The 20,774-nt window shown below is 38.6% G+C and overlaps 1 protein-coding gene across 1 annotated transcript in view; it reads right to left on the bottom strand.

Moving 5' to 3' along the window:
• LOC738764 (hyaluronidase-4-like) overlaps positions 1–12,494 on the bottom strand; it is a 36,662-nt gene extending 24,168 nt beyond the window's left edge. Inside the window, exon 1 of the mRNA XM_001139800.5 lies at positions 12,327–12,494. The gene's annotated coding sequence lies outside the window, so the exon portion shown is untranslated. The remainder of the gene's footprint in view (positions 1–12,326) is intronic.
• Between the last annotated feature and the right edge of the window lie 8,280 nt (positions 12,495–20,774).

Below are 20,774 nucleotides of genomic sequence, written 5' to 3'. Positions count from 1 at the left end.
TACAATAATATAATTCCATTTATACCTTCCTTCATTTAAAGACATAAGAATTGGAAAGGAAAAGAATAAAATTCATATCCAACAACATTATTGCTTATGCAGATATTCAAAAGAATCTACAAATTATGTGAAATAATAGGAGGGTTGAACAGATTGTTGGATACAAGATTAATATATGAAAATCAGATGTATTTCTACTCACTGGCATAATTGAAGAGAAGACAAAAGAAGATTCAAAACTTCCGCAAGGCCTTTACAGGGGAAAGTTATTCATCTTTATTGAGATTATATTATAGGAAACCTAAATAAACGGACTTACAACTTTTTCACCCTTACCATTCACTACATAGCACAATCTCTTGATTTACACTGATTTCACCTTTCCAAACCACCTGGGGAAGAAAGGCTAGCGATTAAGGAAGGGCTTATCTCTGAGATCCTGCTTAGGAGACCCCACCTCCACATCTGGAAGTGAGAATAGGTTACATTTATAACCTGTGAAATCATTGTGCTTAAGATAAAAAATTTTAAATACTCAATAAGAATTCATTGATATAAAGATCTATTGAAGGACTTCCTGTGAAATAACTGTGGAATAATGTCTATAATCTATAGCCAAAGTTTGTAAAGATTCTAACATTCAGATTCAATTCAGTATCAGCAGAGTTCACCACCACATTCATGGTTTGATGCTAAAGATGGACACAAAATCCCGCCCAAGAAGTTCAAGGTCTAATGTGTGGGGGGGCCATGTGTGTGTGCACACATGGAATGTATGTGTGGGAATATATGTGATGGGAACTGGAAGGAAGGAAACATATACGTCCTATTTAAAATACCAAGGAGAATAGCATGAGTGCTAACTTTTTCTTTTTTTAAATTAGCTGTTACAAAATTAATGATCATTGCAAAAAATACAGAAAAATATAGACAAAATTAAGATTAATTTTATTCTTATTACTCAAAAAGTAATATTTTTCCTGTGCACCCTGAAGTTCTGATTAAATGAGAATCTTTTCCCTCCCTTCCTCTAGGACTCTTCAAGATAAACGCTGAAGAGGACAATCAGGGCAAAAGGCCAGACTTCCATCTGAGGGGTCTCAGAGCACTGGGATTTGTAGTATTATTACACCTGTGAATCAGTAATCCCCAATGGTGGGTAAAATCAAGAAACATATGTGCATAACCACACTCACCATATACTTCGTTACAAAAACAGTGTCACACTATATATGCCATTTGCTACTGTGTTTATTCACATAGGTTGGGTGGCAGCTTGTGAGAATAATCAGCTTTGTTAGAGAGGGGAGAAAGCTACATTTTCTTAGCATATATAGTATTGTGGGAGTAAATTGTGAACTCTAGTATAAGGATAAGACAATTATATAAATAACCTACATATTATGTGGAGTAAAATCAGTTCCATAAGCTAGACATACCCAGAATGCCATGTGAGTTCAAAACGTGGAGCTATCAAACGTGGTTTAAAAGATCTGGATAAACTTCAAGCTGGAGGTGGTATTTAAGGCTTCAAACATAAGCAGAATTTCAACAAGCTGAAATTGCAAAGGGACTCCAGATGGAGGAAATGGCAAGAGGAAAGATGCAGAAGAAGAAAGACAAAGGGCATGTACAAATGGTAACAGACACTGATTTGGGGGTGTACATATCTTCACATGGAGATCTGCTGCAGGCAGTTAGGAGTTTTTCTAGAAGTATAAAATTGGGCATCTTCTGTGTTGAAGTGATGGTTGATGCAAAGGAGGAAAATATCTACAGAGCAGAGATGAGATCTGAAGATAGAATTTTGAGAATCACCTACATTTATATCGAAAAGGAAAATGTCCAATAATAAAAGGAAAAATAGTCTTGAGAGAATTGGGAGGACGGTATAGTGTACCTAAGGATAAGGAACACAAACATTTAAGGAAGGCAAGCTGTGGAAGATGAAAACCAAGAAAAGGCAACTTTGCTGAAGCCATTAGATGCTGATTAAAGATATCAGTATACAAGTATTAAAACATTGAAGGGGTTTATGAGTAAATCAGTCTAGTGGAGGTGGCATTCTTTTTTACACGCAAATGATGTCTCTGTGGCCCCCTTTTTAAAAATTTTTTTAAATTCAATTTAAATTTAAAATTTTTTTTAAATTTATTTTATTTTTTAGAGACATTGCCCAGGCGGGCCTCAAACTCCTGGACTAAAGCAATCCTCCTATCTCAGCCTTCCAAGTAGCTAGGACTAGAGGTGCATGCCACCTTGCCCATGGAGTCTGTGGCCTCTTTATCTCTCCCTAGAGATCCTTCAGCTAGAATAGAGAGAGGATTATTTCTCAAGAAGGGAATGCTTGGATGGTACAGCCTCTCAACTTTGTGGTACTCAACTGAATTTACTCCTGAAAGGCTAAGGGAACAGAATGACACCAGATTTAGAGTTGTAGTAAATAATCAGGTGTATGGAGCCTAGTGTCTTTCAGTCCTGAGACACCAGCAAGGTCAGTCATGACAGATTTTAAGACATAAGGTTGACCTAGTGTAATATAGTAGTATACAATTGCATATGTTTCATAATCTTAAAATATGTATCCTATTTGAAATGGTACTACATCTTTTTAAAATTATTAAGCCATCTTATTTTTATAAGCAGATGAAAGTATTAGTTAATACTTGGCTTTTCCTTTAGTATCTTTTGTTTCTGTCTTTAAAATTAAAGATTCAGTGCCATAAAAAGATCTATAGGGCGTTGAAGAGTAACATATGCCCAGGCTGTATTCTTTTGTAGGGATGTCTTCAAAAGAAAAAAAAAAAAAATTCCCAACTTGGGATTTACAATGTGGGTTAGATATTTAAATTTATATTAATAATAAATGTAGCCAAAGAATACACAAGACAAAGTAAATGGAACTTGATTTGTTGTCTAATACAAGCACGGTTGATGTGCGCCAAAAGGCATAAGTTCCATTTAAGTCAAATTATCTTGATTTATTAAAAGTTGAACAGAGGATTGTCAGGAACAGAGAAGTCATCCTTGATATGGAAAAATGAGATGAAAGCTCTCCTTTAAAAAGAGCATTCTATCTGAAGATTATTAAAAGATTTACAGTAGAGGGGACTATGGTGAGGAAAGGGGTATGTTTAAATAAATTTAATTTAAGTTTAAAAAAGTCCAAGTGGACATTTAAGTTAGAATATGAAGCAAAAAAATAACCTTTTTATATAATATCAGAAACTTCTGCAACAAGTATCTGGGGAAATGTTTCTTTTTGGAAGCATCAGGCATTACATTGGTTTCTTTGGCAACAGTTATACTTGGAGATCATATGCTCAGTTTCTTCTCACAAACTCATCAATCAGAAAAGTCACTCCTCCTCCCCTGGAGAGGAATAAGAGAAAAGACAAGAAAAGATAAAAGTGTTTTCCATACTATTCTAGAAACTCTCTACCCTCTAGGACCAAAAACCATGGGGGAAAAAAATGCACTGCCCTCACACCTGTCTATAGGTGACCAGGCAGTCTGGTTTGCTGGGGAGAATCACAATTTACACCTGTTGCCCTTGTGTGATAATTAGTAGTGCACATTTTAATACCCCAAACTGTCCCAATTTAGACAATAAATTATATGAGCAGCCTAAATATGTAGCAATTGTAGACTCAAGAGATGTATAATACTGAAAATAGAAGTTTTGTAATAACTTCTACTTAGCCTGCAAAATTGAGGACTAGGACACTGAAAAAAGATTATAAAATCAAACATGAAATAAAATTAATGAAATCAAATAAATAAGATACATTTACTTACCTTATTTTTTATAGAGAACGTTTAAACTGCTTAGAAATAAGAATAGGTTTTCGTATTTTTTAATTTAACTTTAGGATTTAAGTCGTCTTCAATAAGTCAATTTTTACTTTTTCATCCTTTCTCCTCATGAGAGAAAAGGCCTCAGGTAATTTATGGTTCAAGCTAATGAGTACCTTAAAATAGTTTACCTATTTTTGATTGAATATTAAAGTACATGGATAGAAAACAGATCAGTATTCCTTTTCTGGATTAATAACTCAATGCTATTCCCACTCCCACTCAATTCTACATAAATTTAAAAGATAATCATTTTTAAAAAGTTTTAGTAGATTTAACAAGATTTATTGAACTGCCTCAATAAGAAAACCAAAAGTGAATGAGAAATAATATGAATAATGCCTAAATTGACCATATTCTCATTGGCTGATTCTTTGTATTTTTAGTAGAGACAGGGTTTCACCATGTTGCCCAGGTGGGTGTCGAACTCCTGCGCTCAAGCAATCAGCCCACCTTGGCCTCCAAAAGTGCTGGGATTACAGAAGTGAGCCACCAAGCCTGGGAAAAACTTCTATTTTTAATTAATAGTGATTTCATGTATCAAATAAAATAAATTTTATTTTGAAATTACATTGAAGCTGGGCACAGTGGTTCACGCCTGTAATCCCAGCACTTTGGGAGGCCAAGGCAGGTGGCTCTCCCGAGGTCAGGAGCTCAAGACCAGCCTGGGCAACATGGTAAAACCCCGTCTCTGCTAAAAATACAAAAAAAAAAAAAAATTAGCCAGCGTGGTGACGCGTGCCTGTAATCCCAGCTACTCAGGAGGCTGAGGCACGAGAATCGTTTGAACCCGAGAGGCAGAGGTTGCAGTGAACCGAGATCAGACCACTGCACTCCAGCCTAGGTGACAGAGCTAGACTGCGTCTAAAAACAAAACAAAAAAAAAGAGAGAAAAATATTACATTGAGATTTTAAATCGGTATTACACTAGATGGAATTGTTAAAGATGCAAGAAAAAGAAGTGATTGCATTCTAATTAGACCATAGAAGATGATATGCTTATTTGATATTTTAGCTATCAAAAGAAAAACTTTTTTTTTTAATTTTTTTTTTTTTTTTTTTTTTTTAATTTTCAGGCCGGGCACGGTGGCTCACGCCTGTAATCCCAGCACTTTGGGAGGCCGAGGTGGGCGGATCACGAAGTCAGGAGATCGAGACCATCCTGGCTAACACGGTGAAACCCCGTCTCTACTAAAAATACAAAAAATTAGCCAGGCATGGTGGCGGGTGCCCGTAGTCCCAGCTACTCAGGAGGCTGAGGCAGGAGAATGGCGTGAACCCGGGAGGCGGAGCTTGCAGTGAGCCGAGATCGCGCCACTGCACTCCGGCCTGGGTGACAGAGCAAGACTGTCTCAAAAAAATAAATAAATAAAATAAAAAAAATTGACAGAGTCTTTCTTTGTTGCCCAAGCTGGAGTACAGTGGCGCGATCTCGGCTCACTGCAACCTCCACTTACCCAGTTAAAGCGATCCTTCCACCTCAGCCCCACCTCCAATAGCTGAAACTACAGGCGCACCACCATGCCTAGCTGATGCTTTGTATTTTTAGTAGAGACGGGGTTTCACCATGTTGCCCAGGTGGGTCTCGAACTCCTGCGCTCAAGCAATCAGCCCACCTCAACCTCCAAAAGGGCTGGGATTACAGGCGTGAGCTACCAAGTCCAGGCAAGACTTCTATTTTTAGTTAATAGTGATTTCATGTACCAAATAATGTATTCAAACAAAAATTCATATTAGAATTGAAGTAAATAAGAGACCTTGTTTAAAATGCAGTCATTCCTTGGTAGAAAAACATGTCTGATAAAAAGAACAAAAAGAACAAGAAACATGGAACCAAAATGAGTAAATGAAAAATTATTAACAAAAATGTTAGCAAAATGTTGCTAACATTTAAATTTATATATATTTTTTGTATTTTTAGTAGAGACAGGGTTTTACCATGTTGCCCAGGCTGGTCTTGAACTCCTGACCTCAGGAGATTCACACCCCTTGGCCTCCCAAAGTGCTGGGATTACAGGCATGTGCCACTGTGCCCAGCCTCAGTGTAATTTCAAAATAAATTGTATTTTGAAATTATAAATTTATAATTTATAATTTAATTTTATTTTATAATTTTATAAATTTATAAATTACCTTTATAAAATACCTTCCATAGTATTATATTTTCAAAAAGATTAGAAAAATGAGCCTGATGATAAAAGAGTAGGGAACTGAACATATTGGCTTAAAAGGAGCTATGAAATTAATTTTTTCTGATTGTATTTTAACCAGAAAATTAAAGGGAAATCTACAATAAAGAAATAATGTCTTTACATAAGGCTATGAGGAGAAGAAAGAGAGGAAAATACATTAAATGTGAATCAGTCAGAGAGAAATGACATTACTTTATCAATACTAAAAGAGTTTGTAATGAGTCTACTGATATATACAGTTAACTCTGATAAATGTGGATGTCCTGAATTATTTAATAGCCTCTTACAAGTTTCCCTGCTTGTATGATTGCCCCCTTCAGTCTAGTTGCAAGCGTAGTGTTCTCTTAAAATCTTAAGTCAGATCATGGCACTCCTCTGCTCAAAGCTCTTCAATGGCTCCCCATTTCCTTCAAGGCTCTATCGAATCTGATCACAGTTACTTCTCTTACTTCCTTTCCTATTTCCCTCCCCTAGACCATATTCTAGAGTAACAGAATTTTATGTTCCACACAGTCACTCAGCTGCCACCATCTTGTAGCTGCTTCATCCTAAATATGCCACTTCCTTGGGTATTCTATTAAAGGGAAAGAGAAACGAGAAATCTGCATGGACTTTTCACTACCTCAGTCTGGAAAGGACACACTTATATGCACAAACATTCTATTAGTCAGAACTTGTCCTATCCACTCATTTAATTTCAAGAATGCCACGAAGGGAGTAAATGGCATGTTTGATCTGTTTGTCAGCCCCGTGCCTGATTGACACACCCAACCATCTGTCCCACTCCTAGTTTCAGCTTCGTCTTTCCTAAGGTTGCTTTTAAGCTCATGATAATATGATTATCCATTTTTAGAGATGGCTTTACATTTTGTGGTTTGAAAAGGATAGTGCAAGATCTTTATAAGTCTTTATTTAGGACTAAATTATGGTTCTAAGATCATTGTAGGTAATCTCTCTCTCTCTCTTTAAATGAAGCAGTGTTTATGCGATGAAGGAACACACCTACTCTTTCCCTTATCAAGAATAAAGCACTGAGCAAGTAGAAGGGTGGAGGCTCTGATAATTGCATAGTTTCTATAACCACAACTGACCTGTAATCACTTGACCTTACTTCTGGCTTAAATACCCAAGAGTGACTTTAAACATCTGACTGTGTTGCAACTAGCTCTATAACTAGCGCTGACAGGTGTCCAATTACAAAATTCCTATTGCATTACAGAGTCTTGAATAACAGAAAGTTGCCAATTTGAATATCAACACAGGGTACTTAAAACAATATAAAAATTTCCTTCAGAAGCCAGGCCACATCTTTAGGAAATGTAAGGAAGTAGCACCCTCTGGTGGGTAAAATAAAAGGAAAATTTGTGGACTTGCTTATTGAGGAATCTATAATTGTGGGCACTTTTTAAAATTATTATTATTGCCATAGGTGTAATTAAGTTTTCAAATATAAGCTTTTTGAGAATTTGGAATTGAGACCTGGGGAACAAAATGCTTTTCTTAGAAAACATTGATAAATAGAAAGTGCATGACTTTGCAAATTGCCATTTTTGATTGATAGCTACTTGTATGAATTCCAGGTGAGTTAAAGCAGAGTCTAGTAATGATGAGAAGGTTACTTATAACCTGAGACTATTATCTTCAAGGAGCCACGTGCCTTAGTAATTTAAAAAAGTTTACATATGCTAGGCCCAGGCCTTAGTGTGGGCTTCCAATCTCCAATTTACTTAGTACTTATCAGCAGAGGCTAACAGGGGCCCTTTTTCATATCTACTTGATTTATTTGTTAGCCAATTTCAGAAATAATAGTTTTTATTTTTGTTTTGTTTTTGCAAAGGCAAGAAAAATAAGTTTTTGGCTTTTCAGCTTTCAAGTATCTGGGTCCCATTTACTTAGCTGACATTTTTCTCAGAATTTTAATGTTGCTTCCTTGAGCAATTAAGTTTGGAGTTTTATTTGACTAAAAGGTTACTTAGTTCAACAGAGCAGCAATGTGATGGACCTGTTCTGGAATTTTACCCTGACACTTTATTATAACTTTTTCTGTGATGTTCAGTAGCAATGAGAGAATAGAAGATCTTTTCTATAAAAAGAGAAGGGTACATGAATAGTCATAGCAAATAGATGCTAAAACTTCATAGAACCTGTTACTCATCCATTTACGATTGAGTCTCATTAAGCCAGGCTTCTTTTTAACCTTTTACCTTAAGGATACTTTTTACCTGACTTTGCCCCCATATGAATACCAAAACCACATGTATTTTATAGTATGTGAATATATACAGCAAGAAGTCCTAGTCAGTAGGCTTCTGTGATCAAGAAAGATGGGCATAGCCCAGAGATTGAGAGCACAGACTCTTGATCCAGATCCTGACTTTTTTTTGAGATCTTGTTTCCCCCTTAGCTATCACCTCCCTACTTCCAAGAAACCACCAATCTATTTTCTATCTTCATAGATTTGCCTATCTTGGACATTGTATATGAATGGAATCATACAATATGTGGTCTTTTCTGACTGGCTTCTTTCACTTGATGTAATATTTTCAAGGTTTATCCATGCTGTAGTATGTAGTATGTATTGGCACTTCATTCTTTTTCATGGCTGAATAATATTTCATTGTATATATATACTACATTCTGTTTATCCATTCATCTGTTGGTGGACATTTGGGTTATTTCTACCTTTTGGCTATTATGAATACTGCTGCTATAAACATTAGTGTACAAGTTTTTATGTGGACACATGTTTTCACTTATCTTGGACATGTACCTAGAAGTGGAATTACTAGGTCATATGGTAATTCTGTGTGTCAACAGACTGCCTGATTTTTAGGCCTAGTTCTGTTGTTGCTTGCTCTGTTGTCTTGGGCGAATTATGCCTCAGTTTTTTAATCTATAAATAGAACTGATAGCATCTCATATAGTTGATTTAAAGATTAAATAATTACAACTTGAAGGGCTAATAGTATAAACACCATGTAAGTGTTTCTTTAAAAACATTTTTTTTCCAGATTCTCTTCTTTAAAGATTTTGAGAGAATCCCTAAATCCAAGTGACAGAAGGAATTGTCTCAGGTTTGGCCAGGTCTGGATGACTCTTCTTATGAGGCTCCACAGTTGTCTGTTCCCATGATGTCTAATCCATGCTGTTCTGTGTTTGAATTGTTGCTTGGTGCCTTCAGTGCCTTCTGGGGATTTGCAAATAGTGCTTATTCTTTGCATTGGCAAAAGTTCAAAGTTCACCTAAATACAAGCTTTACAGAGGCTTCATTTCCCTGCAATATAGTTTGCAAACAATTGGCTTCCTGCTTTCTCATAAACCCTGAGGAAGGTTTTTGTTTATTTGGTTCACCCTATACTCTTAAATGAAGCATCTTATCCTATGTGTCTCTGTCAAACAGTACTCAAGGAACCAGTTTTATTCTGCTCCATTGGGGTAAGAATCTTTCACATGTTGGGTCCAAGCTATATGGATCCAACCATGATGCAGTACTGTGACTCTTCCTCTTCCTTCGTAACTAAACACTCCACTAGTAGCATTTCTGATCAACCCAGTCATACTTACAACTTCATATGTTTCATTGATAGTATATTAGTCTGTTCTCATGCTGCTAGGAAAGACATACCCAAGACTGGGTAATTTATAAAGGAAAGAGGTTCAATTGACTTAAGTTCAGCATGGCTGGGGAGGCCTCAGGAAACTTACAATCATGGCAGAAGGGGAAGCAAACACATCCTTCTTCACAGGGTGGCAAGAAGAAGTGCTGAGCAAAAGAGGGGAAAGCCCCTTATAAAACCATCAGATCTTGTGAGAACTCACTATCATGAGAAGAACTTGAGAAAACACCCCATGACTAAATTACCTCCCATCGGAACCCTCCCATGACACATGAGGATTATGGGAACTACAATTCAACATGAGATTTGGATGGGGACACAGCCAAACCATATTATTCCACTCCTGGCCCCTCCCAAATCTCATGTCTTTGCATTTTAAAACACAATCATGCCCTTCCAACAGTTTCCCAAAGTCTTAACTCATTCTAACAATAACTCAAAAGTCCAAGTCCAAATTCTCATCTGAGACAAGCAAGTCCCTTCTGCTTAAGAGCCTGTAAAATCAAAAGTAAGTTAGTTACTTCCTAGATACAATGGGGGTACAGGCATTGGGTAAATACACCCATTCCAAATGGAAGAAATTGGTGAAAACTAAGGGGTTACAGGCTGCATGCAAGTCCAATATCCAGTAAGGCAGTTATTAAACCTTAAAGTTAAAAAATTATCTCCTTTGACTCCATGTCTCACATCCAGGGCATGCTGATGCAACAGGTGGGCTCCCACGGCCTTGAGCAGCTTAGCCCCTGTGGCTTTGCAGGGTACAGCTCCACTCTTGGGTGCCTTCAGGGGCTGGCATTAAGTCTCTGTGGCCTTTCCAGGCACACAGTGCAAGCTATAAGTGGATCTACCTATTCTGGTGTCAGGAGGACAGTGGCCCTCTTCTCACAGCTTCACCAGGCAGAACCACACTAGGGACTATGTGTGACAGCTCTGACCCCACATTTCCCTTTTGCATTGCCCTAGCTGAGGTTCTGCATGAGGGTTTCATCCCTGCAGCAAACTTCTACCTGGACATCCAGGTGTTTCCGTACATCCTCTGAAATCTAGGCAGAGGTTTCCAAATCTCAGTTCTTGACTTCTGTGCACCCACAGGCTCAAAACCACATGTAAGCTGCCAAGGCTTGGGACTTATGTTCTCTGAAGCAACAGCCTGAGCTGTACATTGGCCCCTCTTAGACATGGCTGGAGCTGAAGCAGCTGGGACTCAGGGTACCATGTCTCAAGGCTGCATAGAGCAGAGGGGGTCAGGGGATGGGCCTGGCCCAGGAAACAATTTTTCCCTCCTAGGCCTCCAGGCCTGTGATGGGAGGGGCTGCCACAAAGGTCTCCAACATGCCCTGAAGACATTTTCCCCATTGTCTTGGTGATTATCATTCACCTCTTGTTACTTATGCCAATTTCTACAGCTGGCTTGAATTTCTCTACAGAAAATGGGTTTTCCTTTTCTATCAGATTGTCAGTCTGCAAATTTTTCAAACTTTTATGCTCTGCTTCCTCTTGAACACTTTGCCACTTAGATGGTTCTTCCACCAGATACGCTAAATCATCTCTCTCAAGTTCAAAGTTCCACAGTTCTCTAGGGCAGAGGCAAAGTGCCATCAGTCTTTTTGCTAAAGCGTAACAGTCACCTTTGCTCCAGTTCCCAAAAAGTTCCCCATCTCCATCTGAGACCACCTCAGCCTGGACTTTGTTGTCCACATCATGATCAGCACTTTGGTCAAAACTATTCAACAAGTTTCTAGGAAATTCCAAACTTTCTCACATCTTCCTGCCTTCTGTGCCCTCCAAGTCTCTAGGAAGTTCCAAACTTTTCCAAATTTTCCTGTCTTCTTCTGAGCCCTCCAAATGGTTCCAACCTCTGCCTGTTACCCAGTTCCAAAGTCGCTTCCACATTTTGGGGTATCTTTACAGCAGCACCCCACTCTCTGTGGTGCTAATTTACTGTATTAGTCCATTCTCATGTTGCTAATAAAGTCATACCTGAGACTGGATAATTTATAAAGAAAAGAGGTTTAATTGATTCACAGTTCAGCATGGCTGGGGAAGCTTCACGAAACTTACAATCATGGGGGAAGGGAAAGCAAACACATCCTTCTTTACAGGGTAGCAACAAGAAGTGCCTAGCAAAAGTGGGAAAGTCGCTTATAAAGCTATCAGATCTTGTGAGAACTCACTATCATGAAAAGAGTATGAGGCTAACGGCCCCCATGATTAAATTACTTTCCACCAGGTCCCTCCCATGATATCTAGGGATTATGGAAACTACAATTCAAGATAAGATTTGGGTGGGGACACAGCCAAACCATATCAGATAGTAATCTCCCAAGTCCTGAGATGTTCTATATAATAACATGACCCAGACAACTTTGGGTCTCAGATTTTATCACTGTAAAAACAGTTAGGCATAAGGGTAAAATATTTAGAGACAACTGTCTAGCAAATACTTCAAATTGTTCTTAAGCAAAGAAGGCAAAATGAGTAGCTTATTGTGTGGCAAGCACTAGTTGCTTTAAGGAATATTTTGGACCAGATCAAGTTTGGAGCATGGCATGAGACCCTCTGTACATCCTGGATAGCACAGCTTCCTGTTATACAAAGTTCCAAAGCTGCTTGACCATCACAGAATGTTTTGAAACACCACAACAGATGCCCAGACACATACCTTGTTTTGCATGGTCTTAGGATAGCTGTAGAAGAGAGCTCAATCCTGGTCCACCAACTGTGTTAAGGCATCCACACACCAGTCTAGGGGACTGGGATCCCCTGAAAGAGGCTGGCCTGAAGGGACCTCAGAGCCTATGAGAGGAGGTCTGGAAGAGCAGGCTGAACTGGTAGCCTGCCTGAATGTCAGAGGAGCAGTGGACCATGGTAGGAGGAAGCTTGACCTTACCTGATATTACTCCCTTCCCCCTGAGCATCAATGTGTTATGACAGTAGAAGGCTAGGATGTCAGTTACATCTGTTTCTAGGGCCCTAACTCTTCTGTGAAAAACATCTCTGATCATGAGACTCTAAGGGAGTTTTCCTACCAGTCAGAGAGGGAGAAAAGCAAGAGATCAGCAGTCTGGGGATGAGACAAGGCATGAGAATAAAGGAACTTGTGGGCAAACCTCACCCATGGGACCTCCCAGACAGAATAAATTAACAGGAGGGGCTTCTACTAAAAGACCCAGTCAAGCAGGTATGGGCTCCAAGCCTTGAGATTTGGACTGTTATTATATATGTGACTATTTGTATGCCCTGGCAGATAAAGCTACAGCTATCTGTGTTCAGTGCATTTAACCTTCACAATTAATTTTACAGAAGAAAAACTGAACCTCAGCAAGGTAATTTACCTAAGTGCAAAGAGATAAGAGGCAAAGCCAGGAATCAAAACCAGAGCTGTCTGACTCCAAAAGCCAGGCTCTTACTTCCACAACTTAAGGCATCTCAAGAGGTGGAAGATTCAGTGGAGCATAACCAATAAACACGTACAGTGTTCTAAATAATGATAAAAAGCAACCTAATGTGACCAGTTTCTATGTGCTATGTGATCTGCCTGTGTAACAGTGTGACTTCCTGAAGAATTTATTGATATCTTGATTTTTCCCCCTATTTTCTTCTCATCAGTGAAACAATGAGGTCAGGGCTCTATGCCCTTGAGGTCTACAGTTCCCTTGTCCTCAGAGTGAGAGTTCATAGGACTCATTTCAAAGCTCTCAGCCAATGAAGAAATTAAACTGGACTGTCCCAAAGAAGATGAAAATAGAGGCTTTGGGAGAGTGGCCCAACCTTGCAGTTGGTTTCACAGACGCAAACATTGGGAGAATTGTGAATTTCTTCACGTGCTTGGACTTGGCATTCTGGAGGTTACAAGTCCTTGTATGGGAACAGGTGTTTGGAACAGATGAGAATTGGCCATTAAATGCTATGTCTTGAGCACCTTTTTAAGACATTTGTGACTAAGCAGTCAGCAGAGAGGAATTTTGAGGAAGTTTTGGGCCAGCTCACCCAAGGAGGCCGTCTCCAGTGCATGGCAAAGAAACCATGCTCAACTACTGTTGAACATTTGGAAGACTGAGCTGCCATCCATGTCTGTGAAGGTTGTATACGAAATGGCCCTGTGCACAGCACCCAAGTGGAGCCAAGGGGTAAATGGCTATCCCTGTGGACCAAGAACCAGGCCCTTCCCCTTTTCCTGGGAATATGTAAGCCCCAGAGGTTTTGTAAATTCCAGTGAGGATAACCCCAATTAATCACTGATATTGAGCTTATCATTGACCCTGATAAGTTATGATTTGGAGATGGCTTTATTTAGAAAATAAAGAAGCATACCATCTCTTGTATCTTGAGTGTCAAGAAGCTATTCATAACTTTACACAGACAATAAATCATTTTCTATTTACATGATGAATTACTGAAGTTCTATTATCATTCTCTTTTTACAGATAAAGAAATTAGACCTTAAAGTTGAACAACATGCCCATGTTGACATGACTCATAAGCCCTTTTAAATATAAGGAATTCAGGCCTTTCGGACTTCCCAGCTTTATGAAAAACACTGTGGCACCGTTCTACATGCTGTGAAAACTAATTCAAGGAGCCTGTCACCACAAGCTGCATAAACAAATTGTTACCAGCATAAACAGAATATATAGCAGAATTTATTCTTTGAAAAAAATACTTACTGATATTCAGGCCAGGTACAGTGGCTCCTGACTGTAATCCCAGCAATTTGGGAGGCCGAGGCGGGTGGATCACCTGAGGTCAGGAGTTCAAGACCAGCCTGGCTAACATGGCAAAATCCTGTCTCTACTAAAAATACAAAAATTAGCCAAGTGTGGTGGTGGGTGCCTATAATCCCAGCTACTTGGGAGGCTGAAGCAGGAGAATCGCTTGAACTCGGGGGGTGGAGGTTGCAGTGAGCCAAGGTCATGCCACTTCACTCCAGCCGGGGTGAAAGAGCAAAACTCCATCTTAAAAAAAAAATTACTCATATTCAATTATATGTAGTACATAATATGGTTGGCCATAAAAAGGCATGTCTTTGAATTTAGTTGGATAGATAGAATATATATCCATAAAGGTACTTTGCACTAAGTTTCAAGAGAGCGTTACAGATAATGAATGCTATAGAAATTTGGGTTGGAACTAGTAGATGGCACAACAGAAAGAACACTAGATAATGAATCTGAAGACATCAGTTCTAACTCTAACGTCAGCTGTGCCACTTCTAGTTCCCTAAACTTCCAGATTATTAATCTCTCTGTGCCTCAGATTTGTCATTTAGAAACTGTTTATAATAATATGCTACCTTCTTTTCTCACAGGATTTTTAATGATTATATATGCAAAAACATTTACAAAACATAATGAGCTGTGTAAGCAAAGGAAAGACTTTACTGTTTCCCATGTTTTCATTACTGCCATGTCTTCATGATTCATGACAGCTCTGACGGTCAATTTCATGTGTCAACTTGAATTGGCTAATGTGGGTGGGCAACTAATCAGTAGAAGGCCTTAAGAGAGAAGACTGAGGTTTCCCCCGCCTCAAAGAAGAAATTCTGCCTCCAAATTGCATCAGACTCAAGACTGTGAGATAAACACCTGCCAGAATTTTCCCTACCTAACAGCCCTTCAAATTTCAGACTTGCCAGCCCCCATAATCGTGTGATTCAATTCCTTACAATCTCTCTCTCTCTCTGGCTCACTCATTCTCACTCTCACTCTGGCTCTCAATCTCTCTGTCCAACAAATAGGATATATATATACACACACAGACACATACACATACATATATGTGTTTGTACTTATGTGTATATGGATATATATACATACATATATGTATTCATGTATACGTCCTATTGGTTCTATTTCTCAGGAGAACTCTGACTAATCCAATAGCTGAGCTAACAGCTTACTTTGACAAGAAAAATGTGGAAAACAATTAAAAGGACTTCAGAAAGTACTATTTTACTCTCAATATATTTTCTGTTGGTCATTTTTGAATATTTATGAAGTAGCAAATAACAGAGCATATGTTTCATAATTATACCTTTCATTATTTCAATGAAATATGCACATTTTATATACCCAAGCAGGAAATACAATGACACATGACTATTCACTATTGTTTGAAGCAGTTGATTTGCCTCTCCTGGTCAGAGTGTATGTCATTGTTCAAGGTGTTCCTTGCATCATGTTACCTCCCTCCCCAGTCAGCCCTTGTCCAAATGGATTATAGTCCATTCTCTAAGGCATAGTTCAATGACCCTTCTAAGCTGAAATGCTCAATTCCTCTAGCTGAAAATGGTCACTACCGCTCCTAAACTCCATTCCTCTTACACTATTTATCACTTCAGGTCCTAAATTATAGTTATTTGTGTGTTTGTGTTGTTTCCACCTCTAGAAATAACAATCTTCTTGAGAGTAGCATTTACTGATAAATCATAGCTTTTATCAGAGCCCACTGTGGCTCCTGGTGAAGATGTCTTCATAAATATGTGCTGGATAAATACACCTTCATGGGTCATTTCAGTCTCCAGAATTCAATCTCTTCTCTCTAATTTGTGCCATAACAAGTCCTATAAGTAATTTCTATCAGAGTGACTGTAATCTTTAATACATGGTGGTGGTCTGGTGGTGAATATTTATTACATAGAGAAAGGATGAAAAGCAGCAGCATGGGGCTTTAGCTATCTAAAGAACAAGCTTGAAAATTGGCTTACAATTACATTTTTAATGAAGGAATTTTACGAACAGAGGTAGTAAAATAGCACAGGCTTTGAAGTGTACACTGATAACTGCACAGTAACCAAGGTACTTCCTTGTTCTCACATGAAATGTTCTTGCTATTTGTCAGTGATATAAACTAACTGCTAAATATGTAACAAAAGCAAAGTACAAGTGTCTGTGTACCCATCAAATATTTTACTTTCAAAAATATTCCTGTACCCTCCATGAACAGTGTGTACTTTTCATCTAAATTCAGAACACTTTAGTAACTTCACAATATGTGAAGAGACACAGTGGTACAAAGAGATAGAATGACTTCTCAGGGGTTAAAATAGAGCTGAGATCTATTTTAGATCTCAGAATTTTAAAATTTCAATTTAGCGTATTTGATAACCAATATTCCTTGTTCATCTGGGAGCAAATTTATCAAAACGTTATGGTTGAAGAACAGAGATTTGTCCTTGAATTCTATTCAACTAGTTTCATATTTTAATGCATCTAAAAGTTTCTAAGACCAGAATTATTCTAGAAGACACAAATAGTAACCAACAATACATTCAGTTCATTGAGCATTTTTTTCTGAGACAAGATCTCACTATGTTGTCCAGGCTGGGCTCAAGCATTCCTCCCACCTCAGCTTCCCAAGTAGCTCAGACTATAGGTGTGTGCCACCATGCCCAGCTTAATTTTTAAAATTTTATCTTAGTAGAGATGAGGTCTCACTGTGTTGCCCAGGCTAGTCTCGAACTCCAGGGCTCAAGTGATCCTCCTGCCTTGGCTGCACAAAGTGCTGGGATTACAGACATGAGCCACCTCTCCTGGCCATTGAGCCAATATTTATTGGCTGATAACATGTACTATGTTGAGTGCCGAAGACCCATTTATAAAGAAACAAAGCTCTTATCCTCAAGACCCATGTCTATTGAGAGGGGATGGGCACACAACAAACCAATTGGTAAGTTGTATTTGTTGCTTAATGCTATTTATGGATTTCCCTGCTGTTGACTCACCATGGTTAAAAAAATTATCTCTTTTTCTGTTTTTCATCCAAAGAGATGAAGTTTGCTGTCACTGCAATTGCCCCTCCTCCTCTCAATAAACACACACTGAACTCTTAGGGACAAAATTAAACTGTTTGGGATTCAGACGCATTGAGGAAGATTATGCTTCCTCAATCCACTTCTCAGAAGGTGAGGTTATTGTTTGAAATTGATGATGGGGTTGACTGGGCCATAGAGAGGATTTCCTAAGGCGGGTAGGGACTTGGGTCTTATTCTCAGTCAGAATCCCAATAGGTGGTAGGACTGCTGATAAGACATGCATATAAATGGCTGGTGACTCAATATTGCCATGGCCTTGCAAGCTTTGGAGAAGGCTGCTAGGGCTGAGTTGAGCATGGAGGAGGAGACTTCACAAGAAGCAGGGCAGCCTACCTTCAAACAGGCCACATGGGCTTGAGCAATGGGCATGACATTAGGCAACTGGAGTGAACTCAAGCTAAGAATCCTTTCCTCTCCTCAGCTGACCTGTCAACGGAAAAAAAAAAAATTTTAAATGTAAAAGAATCTTTTCTTTCATGACAACATGGGATAACTATATAATGCCCCAGGGAATCCTGAGCAATGCTAAGGAAGGGCCCTCTAGTAAATCATAGTCATGTTTACAAGGAAGTTCAGAGTGAGATACATTTTGATTTTTCAAAATAAAGTAATGCAGCTTTTTTTTTTTCTTTTTTTTTTTTTTTTTTTTGAGACAGAGTTTTGCTCTTGTTGCCCAGGCTGGAGTGCAATGGTGCAATCTCAGCTCACTGCAACCTCTGCCTCCTGGTTCAAGCGATTCTCCTGCCTCAGCCTACCAAGTAGCGATGATTACAGGTGCCCTCCACCATGCCCGGCTAATTTTTGTATTTTTAGTAGAGACGGGTTTTTGCCACGTAAGCCAGGCTGGTCTTGAACTCCTTACCTCAGGTTATCTGCCCGCCTCGGCTTCTCAAAGTGCTGGGATTACAGGCATGAGCCACCGCGCCCAGTTAATAATGCAGACTTTCTTCACCCAAGTCTCATGAACCAAATTCATACCCTTTACAGTTTAGATAGATGAAAGATAGATAGATAGATAGATAGATAGATAGATAGATAGATAGATAGATGATAGATAGATAAGCGTGTGATACATGCCAAAATAGAGAATGTATTATGTGCTAATGTTGCAACACAATTGTGGCAGACAAAGCAACTACCCCATTTACTAGATTTTAAAACTTGTTTGATTACTTTAATGTTTCCCCATTGGAACATGTCTTAAAACTGATGCATACTTTTAATATTCTATTTGTTTGGCTCTGATTTTCAAAAAAAAAATAAAGCTGATGTTCTAGAATCAAGGAGTCATTGTAATCCCTTTAGGGAAATAACAGAGAAAAGAAGGTATCATAGATGAATTGATTTTTCAAATGGGTCAAAAGATAAGTAGTGAACAAAGTGGAGTAAGGATAGTATGTGTGGAGGTGGGAATATGTAGAAAATCATAGTGAGTGCAAGAAAACTTCAGCATCATTGGCAACCAAGTGATTTGACACCTCTTTCACCCCAAACTACTTTTTGAGCACTTATGTAGAGTGTGAAAAATTATATTAATAAAAAGTTGTACATAAAAACAAATTTTTTTACTGATTGACTTCTGCTTAAAGCACAGTCTGTATTTTCAAAAAATGTGACCACTTACTTGGAAGCATATTCAGAGATTAAAATTTTAAATTAAAAGGTGAATCATGTCCCTATTAAGCAGTATTATGGCCTGCATTTTGGACCTTGGGATTTTGGCTATTTGTAACTGCTTGTGTGCAAGAACGTTCAGAAAAGAGAGGTGATTCTAGCAAGGAGTTGTAGTTGTTTGTTTTGTTTTGTTTTGCTTTGTTTTCTTGTTTCTACTGAAGGGCTTGCTTCTTTTGCTAGGAAAGGAAATGTAAATTTACATTTTGCCTAGGATAGCAAATCAAAGCCTGCATTATCTGGCAACATATTTTCAATGTAATCCAGGGCTGGGTAGCATTTTTATAGGTTGGCACTCAGCTGAGGCTGTCCATGTGTCCCTTGCCTTATTCCAGCTCTGAGTTCAAAGAACTTAAAGAAGCAAAAGGGAAGTAAAAATGTGTTTGTGGAAGGGATGGGAGATGAAGGAGTACAGCAGAGTGCAGCACACTATTATTTTCATGAAATACGTGGCATATACAATCTCTTTTGATCACTTCTTTACAATATATGTATCATCATCCCCATTCTTAAAGATGGTGAAACTGGGACTAAGAAAGTTAACTTGCCTTAGACAAGGTTAATCAAGTAGTAAATAAGTAGAACATTGAGTGCAGCCCTTCTGAATCTCAACTCATGGACTGCCCACTGCCTCATATAACAGGTAGAGTGGCTAGCTAGCCAAGTGAGACATGTTTTATTTGTTTAAAGAAATCCAAATACTTAGGTCCAGCACAGTGGCTTATGCCTGTAATCCCAGCACTTTAGGAAGCCAAGGTGGGAGAACCACTTGAGCCGCAAAGTTTGAGACCAACCTGGGCAACATAGGGAGACATTTTCTCTACAGATAATAAAAAAAAATAACCAGGCGTGGTGGCGTGCACCTGTAGTCCCAGCTACTTGGGAGGCTGAGGCCAGAGGATCATTTAAACACAGGATGTAGAGGCTGCAGCCTGGAAAGTGGAGGCTGCAGTGAACCGTGATCATGCCACTGCACTCTAGCCCGGTGACAGAGAGAGACCCTGTCTCAAAAAATATATATGTACTTAATTTTTCAATAATTGTTTATGGTACAAGTGTCAAGGCAAATGGAAAAATGAAAATAAATTATCCAGCTGGTTTTGATCAGAAAAACACCACTTCTCTCTTTGTTACACTCAACATACAACTCCCTAACACAGTAGCAGGATTCTAGTTGCTAGTTCTAGAGGTCACACAGCTTGATACCTGACTTACTCTAAGACATGTACAGTAACAAAAGCAACAACCACATAATCCAACCTGCGACTACCAAGGTCCTTCTCACATGCTGGAAGGCTCCTTGTTTTCAGTGGAATTGGTAGTGGTGGTGAAAACTAGCAAATTCAAATAAAAGCAGATGTGGTTTGTTTAGCTCTTTATAGAGTTACGGTAAGCAAATTTATCTGTAGCAAAACACACGCAATGAAAGTCCTTTGAGAAAAACATTGCTAAATAAAGTTACTGAAACACTGTGGATTTTTAACCAGAAAGTAATTCCCTGGTAATCAGTTTTGAATGCTGACAAGCTTGTTTTCTTCCTGGTTTCCTATTTCTGACCTTCTAATTCCTTTCTTTAGCAACAGTAAGAATATTCCAAAATAATTCTTTCCAAGGACTCTGTGTCAG

The sequence above is a fragment of the Pan troglodytes genome, chromosome 6 (genome assembly GCF_028858775.2).
Source record: "Pan troglodytes isolate AG18354 chromosome 6, NHGRI_mPanTro3-v2.0_pri, whole genome shotgun sequence".
Lineage (NCBI taxonomy): Eukaryota > Metazoa > Chordata > Mammalia > Primates > Hominidae > Pan > Pan troglodytes.
This window is presented reverse-complemented; position numbering and strand designations above follow the sequence as displayed.